We start from the raw sequence: 8,619 nt of genomic DNA, 5'->3' as shown, positions 1-8,619 counted from the left end.
CAAAGTAGATAATAACGAATTGTAATGATGTGATTTTTTTCCACTATAATCATTATTAATATTACATTTTGGTTATATTTACGATGCATGGATTTGAGTTTGCTTCCAACATTGAAATTGATGTCCCATAAATAATGTCTATATTGTTACATCACATTTGAAATTTTGTGCAACTAATTTTTTTAGTTACATTACTAAAGGTGACAAACTATGGGTATATGAGTGTTATGCAGCGTTATTGAGGCAAGATACGTCGTATATTTCATTTCAATGTAGTCTATAAACTTAAAAAAAAAAAACAATTTTTTTAATATCTCTCTTAAAAAGCAAAAAACGCCTTCGAGTTCCGATACATTTTTTTTTTCCGATATCTTTGTTAGATCAAAAAACTTAAATAATTCTACCAATTTCTATCTCTTGAACATTATTTAAATTATATTTTATCCATTTCAATTTTACATACACAAATATGTTTAAACAATATGACATTAACTAAGACGATTTTCAACAATTGATCTCGTAAATCATATAGAAGATTTTTCACATCACTTGTTAATGGTTCATCGGTAAGAACGTAATCATTCTGTGGTACATGAATTTGCAATTGAAATATAATATGGAGATACATACATATTTGCTACTAAAAATATAAGTATCAAATATAAGTATATTTGTGACAAATACATACTTATAAAGCTAATATTTTTTTTCTTGAATCTAGTGCATTTGAAACCTTATTTTTTAACTTTCTCAAATCATATTCATTTGAAACCCTATTTTTTAACTAATGCAACTCAAAAGTTTTCTTAATTATGATTTAACATTCAAACGTTTTATAACTTATATTATGTTTAATTAACATTTACTGAAAAGTTTACTATAAAAATGTCACTCTTTTGTGTCTTTTGTGTTATATAAAATCTTACATGTAAGAAGGATTTAAAGATATTGTGATTCAAAAGTTTTATATAGATGAAGCATTCACAATCCAAATATGATGATTTGAAAAAATGGGTTATGTCGCATCGATGATAGTTGTAATATAATTTTTTTCTTTCAACCAAAACCAATGAAGCTTTTCTATTCTTTCTTTATATTCAGTTTCTCATTTAATCTTTATATGTGATTTGTGTGTATTACTCAATCTTGAATATGACTTTCCAAACATCAATGTTTTGCTTGGAATATCTTTCTGATTCTTCGTTTTCAAGAAAAATATTTTGATTGCAGGTTAGTGAAGAATTGTCATCAAGTTTCTATTGTTGAATGGTGTTAAATGAAGAAAAAGGATTCATAAAATGGATATAGGTTTTCTTGTTTGAGCAAAGTTGACGAATGTTAGTTTTTTTTTTATTTAAATGTATGTTTATGTAACATCTTTATTTATATATTCAACCACCTCAATGCTCTTATTTATTTGATTGTAGTTTTTCTATTTTGATTATGTTTATTTTCTATTATTTTTTATTAGGTAATCCTATACAACATATTTAAAAGACAATATTTAAAAGATAACATAATTTTGAACATATGATATGTAATTATGATAGACTTATCATGATATGTTCTTCATATGAAAATAATTTATACATATTACTACGATAAGAATTACACATGGCATTTACGATATATATATATATATATATATATATATATATATATATATATATATATATATATATATATATATATATATATATATATGTATATGTGTGTGTGTGTGTGATTTGTTTAACATGTATATGTACCTATGTATGTTATAAATTTATAATTAAATATATTTATGTTTAATAATTGAATGGATTAAAATGATGCATCAAAACCAATTATTTAATATAATAATAATAATAATAATAATAATAATAATAATAATAATAATAATAATAATAACAATAATAATAATAATAATAATAATAATAATAATAATTAATATACATTTCCGTGTAACACATTCATTTGAAACTCACACTACAACTCAAGAGTTTTCTAATTTATGTATATTTATTTGTTACAACGCAAAAGTTTTTAACTTATCATTATTAATTAGTAATTACTAATAACTTTTTATTTTCCTTTCTTTTATAAGGTTGTAAAGTTTTGCTTATTAAAAATATTAATGTATTTGAAGAGATTTATGATTTAAATATAAAGAGTTAATATAAATGTTATAATAGATGTTTTAGTGTTTTTATGTTATTAAAAGTTATAGTGTTTTAGTTTTCATATTTTTTATTATTCGTTGTGTGTATATATATATATATATATATATATATATATATATATATATATATATATATATATATATATATATATATTTAAATACAAATGTTATAAAGGATGTTTTTCTAATTTTATGTTACTAAAAGTTGGAGTTCATATTTTTGTGCATACGTTTTGTTACCCGTTATATTATCATTTATTTGATATATAATTTATACAATTTTAAACGGACTTCAAAATTAAACTATAACGTTTAATAAAATTAATATCTTAACTATAGGTTTGTTTTACTACTAACATTTTGTTTTAAAGTAGAAACATTAAATAATAATTGGTAAAAGCTATTATTTTAACTATATAATTCTATTCACGCGCAACGCGCGCGGGGATTCGCCTAGTATTTTAAACAAGTTAGCTTCATCGAGGTCGGTCCAAATATATTTTGGCTCGGACAAGGCGAAAAAAAGTGTCCTTGAAGACACAAACATAATCACATTGATTATTAAAATCCACTAATTTAATAGAAATCCTCTACTCAATAATATAAATATAACCATATCATTTATAAAAATCTACTAATTTAATAGAAATCATTGTTTTGTTAGATAGAAATCATTTTGTAGAACGACAAACATACATTCTCTATATTATTTCTAAATTAAGCACTCTGTCTCCAACGAAACTTGAACCTTCGATCTTTAACTAATTGATATTTTTTCATCAAAACCTAACACTGTTGGGTTACGAACCATTTGGTAAATGCAAAGTTGTTAATAATATCAATATCAAACTTACCCTAACATATATTTAACTATACTTAACGATAACCAAACCATTCAACTTTTGTTATAAGTTATTAGATTTATACTTAAGTAATTATTAAGTAATTATTCAGTCAGTTTAACTTTGAAAAACTTCTATATAAAGATAAATAGTGATGTGAATGCTTAATAAGATTATGTATGCAATGAAAACAATCAGGTAATAGTCAACAACTTTAATAAATTCTAAAATTTTAAGTGAAAATATTATGTATTAGACAAAGTCATTTGCAACACTATTAATTAGGGATGACAATCTCATCACAAATCTGCTACTCGAACCCGAACCCAATCTATCCAACCTAGTAATTAGTAGGTTGGGTTAAGATTTTGAACTTAACTAATTAAACGGGTCAACCTGTTTAATTAAATGAGTTGAGTTAAAGAATAAATTTTCTAACTCATCTACAACATGTCAACCTGTTTAAAAATTTTAATTATTTTAATTTATATTTATTTAATATTATTGTTTGATTGATTATTATATTTTGATTATTTTTTATTTATTAAAAAACATGGGTTAGTTATTATTACTGTAGTCGAGTTGTATAGAATTTAAAAATTAAATATCTATAATATTTTATGGTTGGAAACACTTGATTTGTGTTTGTGTTTGTGTTGTGGATTAGTAAACTTATGATTGTATTAATTTGAAGCTTGAACAATTATTATATCTTTTAAATTGTAAATTGTATGTAGTTTTATTTGATTGATTATTTGATTTTAAAAAAAAAATTGAAAATTTAAATGGGTCAACTTAAGTTCAACTTCTTTAGTAAATAAGTTCGGTTGGAAAAAGAATAAATATGTCAATTCGATGTCAACTCAATTACTAAAAATGTTAGGTTCGGTGGGGAATAGGCCTGAGAATGGACCGGTTTTGATCCTGCTCCAATCCAAACCCTTAACAACTATATGAGTTTAGAGTATAGTTTTTGGTCCGTTTACCTTTTAACGACCCGTACTCGATAACCCTTTTATTAAAAGGGTCGGGTATGGATCATCACCGATCCATTTCATTTATAACCCACCCCGTATAAATTTTAGAATTATATATTTATATTTTATACTGCCTAAAGTTTACTTTAAACTCCAATCGAAAGTCCAAAGAGTAAATGCCAAAGACTAAACTATTTTATATAGAATCATGATTTCATTTCATTTATATTTCATCAAGTAATCACCAATTTAATTTATAAATTAATAACATCATTTATCAACCAGAAGATAGTTTGCAATTGTTATTCTTTATCAATGCAATTGATGGTAAAAAACCAATTGGAAATTACTACCATAATGATTTTAATTCCAATCGATAGTCCTCGAATATGTAATGTGTTTTCTAAATCAACATTTATTTTATTTAATAAATGTTATTTTATTATTTAATTAAAACGTGTTTGGTTATTTAAAAAACCTATGTATTATGAGACATGTTTGGATATCAGTTGATTTGGTGGATAATGGTATGAATTTCATTATTCAAAACCCTATGGCTTATGGAGCGGGTTTGAATCGGATTTTAAAATTTGTTAAAAGGATTTGGATTAAGGTCGATTCGTTCCAAACCTGTCCCATTGCCAGATCTAGTTGGAAAGTCTTAACCCATTTATTTAAACAGATTGGATTGAATATAGATTTTCAACCTATTTAATTAAACATGTCAACTGTGACATCCCCATTTTCACGGCCAAAAAAAATCGATTTTGTTTATGTTTTATAAAAATCAGAGTACCTCTTTTAATAAAAAATGTTGCGGAATTTATTCCCAGTAAAACATGATAAATACGTTATCAAAACATTTCCGAAGAAAAGTATTTTTATTCATTTTAAAACATTTCGGAAAAAGGCTTCTCACATTGTTCACCTCTCACCCTAACCTCATGGTCTACATCACCTCTCAAATTATCGTCCAACTCATATTTCTGTTGGATTAGTGTTTAAGTCCATAACTATTTCGGTATTTACTTTACCTGATTAGCAGCATGGTTATTTTGGGTTGCCTTCACCATACCAACTTGTAGGAAGAATTAAGGAGAGAAAGAGAGAGGATTAATTATGATTTATTAATATATTATATGAATAATATATTAAAGGAGAAATCATATTGTTTAATTAATATTAGTTAAGAATTAATTGATAATTAATTTTGTGGCTAAAAGAGATTAATTAAATAAGGGGGACTGATGTTGCAATTATAAGATCATTGCAAGAATGGGCTAATGGACTCCATAGAGTGGAGTGGACAAAGTTTATAGGGAAGCTCATAAGATTTCGTCCATGGCTCTAAGGAAAGGATTCCATGGGTTTCTTAGAGCCTAAGCAGTCAAATTAGGTTTTCCTAAGTTCAAAACCCTAATAGCCTCACCCATTTAAAGACCGATAGGGCACCAAAAACATGGCTAACTGATTCCTTAGGGTTTCTAGACGTTTTTGGGTGCCTGTTCTCTTTTCCTCCTCCATCCTCATTGCTAGTGGTGTTTCTGACTCCATTAGAGGTGCAACACTTGAGGCACTAAACTTTCTGAAGCCAATTACAAGGAGGAGTAGATTGTTATTGCTACATAACAATCAAAGGTATTCTCTAAACCCTAATTCAGTTTATAATATGTTAGATCCAGGGTTTTTATAGCTTTGGATAATTCAATTGCATGTTCATTAGACAAACTAGATCTGAAGCATTAGGGTTTGCATGTACACCATAGGAATGATGTAGTGCTCAAAACCCATCAGTGGTATCAGAGACTAAGGCTATTTGTTGATGAATTTGATGCCTATTTGATTAAATATTAACTAAAAATCGAAAATTTTGAGTTTTTAGGGCTAGACTCGCCGAGTCCATGACTAAACACGCCGAGTCCAATAGGTACTCGACGAGTCCAGTGCCGACTCAACAAGTCAGCAAGTTTGCCAGCTGAATTTCGCGATTTTCTTGCTGTTTTGGCTTAGGATTATTACCAAAAATGTTTTTAATTGATAAAATCTGATTTTTATTTTTATTTTTGGGTGAATATCCTTACCAAATAAGAAGATAATTACCAATTAATCAAATATTTGTTGCCTTATAAGATAATGTTTAATTATTTAAGTTATTTGGTGAATTATCTTGCAAGAAATTAGATTAGGTCATAATTAGATAATTACCAATTAATTGTTAATTGTCTTATTTGAATTGTTGATCTAGAATGTTCTTGATAAAGTTTGAAAAAGTTTCAACTTACACCCTTAAGGTTTAATAGTTTTAAATTTGAACTTAATAGTTTTAGGTTTTGAAATTTAAATACTTAAACTATAATGTTTTGAAAAGTTTCTAAACTTTCCCTCAATTTTTTGAATTTAAAATTTGATTAAAAGTTTAATTTAAAAATATTAAATTCTAAAACCCTAGTATTTTTGAAAAGTTCAAATTACATCCTTATGGTCTTATTAAGTTAATTAAATGTATATTTAAAAGAGATTTAATAATTTCATAAAGTTTTGGTTTACATTTAACTAAATTAAAAGTATAATTTATTAAATTAGACCACCTAGTATTTTAAAAGTATAAAATACACTCTTATACTATATGTAACATTAAAAGTCTAATATTATATATATGTGTGTGTGTGTATGTATGTATATGAGTAAAAAGTCATTATTACCGTTAGTAGGCCTCATTCACGAAGCTGGTCTATAAGGGGTGTTTAAGGAAATTGCCTATAAAATGGCGATTGAATGGGTATCCACTCTTACCCACCGCACTCTTGACTAATGGAGGGTCGTTAGCCGAACAGGAAGGATATGACGAAACCTTCCATTATAAGTATAAATGAAGTACAAAGTAACTAAATGCTTTTACAAATTCCCAAATCATAGTTACTTTAGGCAAAATGTGAAATTGTATGCTAATCCATGGAATTACACTTTGTACCCTTGTCAAACGTAAGTGGAGCGTGCGTGCTTAACCGACACACTAATTAGAGGTTGACATTGGTAGTGAAGGGTGGATCGATGTTTATCATAGATCAATGGAGCATGTGTGGCTTACCGGCACATTAAGTAGGTGATAGTAGCATTGGGTGCACACCGTGATTTGCATGGTTATTCACACCTTGTTTGTGATCCTCGGCATCCCAGTCGCAAACCTGAAAGGCTTAATCGAGATTTAAACATGTGATTAAAAAGTTCAATGAATCTCAAAAGATCTAGGAGTTTCAATTCATTTAAAACTTAAACTTCATTTTCGTTTTTCATGATGGAAATTGGTAAATCGTCATTTACCTACCTTCAAATATTCTGCAACTAGATTACGACATCCATCTTCTAGGTTGTAGAGTATTGTGTTGGATCCTAGCCTTGATGTTTCATTTGGGTGTTACATCAAGGATTCTCATCAATTAACTTGATTTTTCTCCCGTTTTGTAGATGTCTGAATCTAACTATGTTCTTCCCGAATCCGATGAGAAAAGTTGTCATCAAGAAGATGACATTTCACTTCCTCCACCTCCTCCGATTGTTCTCCCTAACCCACAAGTTCAAAGGATTGAAAATTTCAAGCTCACTCAAGCCCTATTGGCAAGTAAGCACGAAGATGAAAAGTATGTGTGTGCACACGTCTTAGAGATGAAGTCACACATTGACAGGTTGGGTATGCTGGGTGTTGTCATCCCTAAGGAGCTGGCTGTAGACTGGGTTCTTAAGTCACTTCCTGAATCATATAGTGAGTTCGTTAGAGAGTACTATATGATGGAGCATGATGTGACCCTCTTCGATCTCACCTATTTGCTTATTGCTACTAAATCAACGATGATTTGGCCCACTGGAAAAACAAAGTTGATTGGTAGATCTGCCTTCCAAACCTCCATGGAAACAGGCAACGACCCTCTTCGATCTCACCTATTTGCTTATTCTTGCTGAATCAACGATGATTTGGCGCACTGGAAAAACAAAACTGATTGGTAGATCTGCCTTCCAAACCTCCATGGAAATAGGCAATCGCAACGAAAGGCATGCCATGGTCAAAAGGTTTGACCATAAGAGAAAGGAAAGGTCTAAAGTAGTGTCGTGTGTTGTTCCAAAAGGATCAATTTGATTTTTTTGCCAAGAGAAGGGGCATTGGAGATGAAGCTGCCCTGTTTACCTGAGAGATCTAAGAGATTGAAGAGTCAAGACGTATGGCTCTACTTCAGGTAAAATCAATTAGATAACTCTATAAGTTCCTATCTTTTGATTCTTAATATATGATGTAATAATATTACATTTTGATGTTTTGCAGGATTGATGAAAAGAAAGGAAGCTTAAGGAAGAAGTGTGTTGAATCTGATCATGAAGAAATGGATTTTGATCGCATGGATTCAAAGATCGGATTTTTGAGCTGCTACTTTAGAGTTAGGATAGATTTCTAAGAAATATGTAATAACATAGTTTTCAGTTGAATTGCATTGTAAGGACAAATTTTTCCGCGATAAAAGAAAAATATGATTTTGTCTTATTCATTTATCTTTGCGATGGCGTGTATGAAAAATTGATATTTGAACGTTTCTATTATTAGAAATGATGGATTTGAATCTTAATTAGGTTATTTGTGGAAATGTCGAGA

The sequence above is a fragment of the Lactuca saligna genome, chromosome 5, assembly GCF_052625555.1.
Source record: "Lactuca saligna cultivar CGN05327 chromosome 5, ASM5262555v1, whole genome shotgun sequence".
Classification (NCBI taxonomy): Eukaryota; Viridiplantae; Streptophyta; class Magnoliopsida; order Asterales; family Asteraceae; genus Lactuca; species Lactuca saligna.
Note: the sequence above shows the minus strand (reverse complement) of the source record.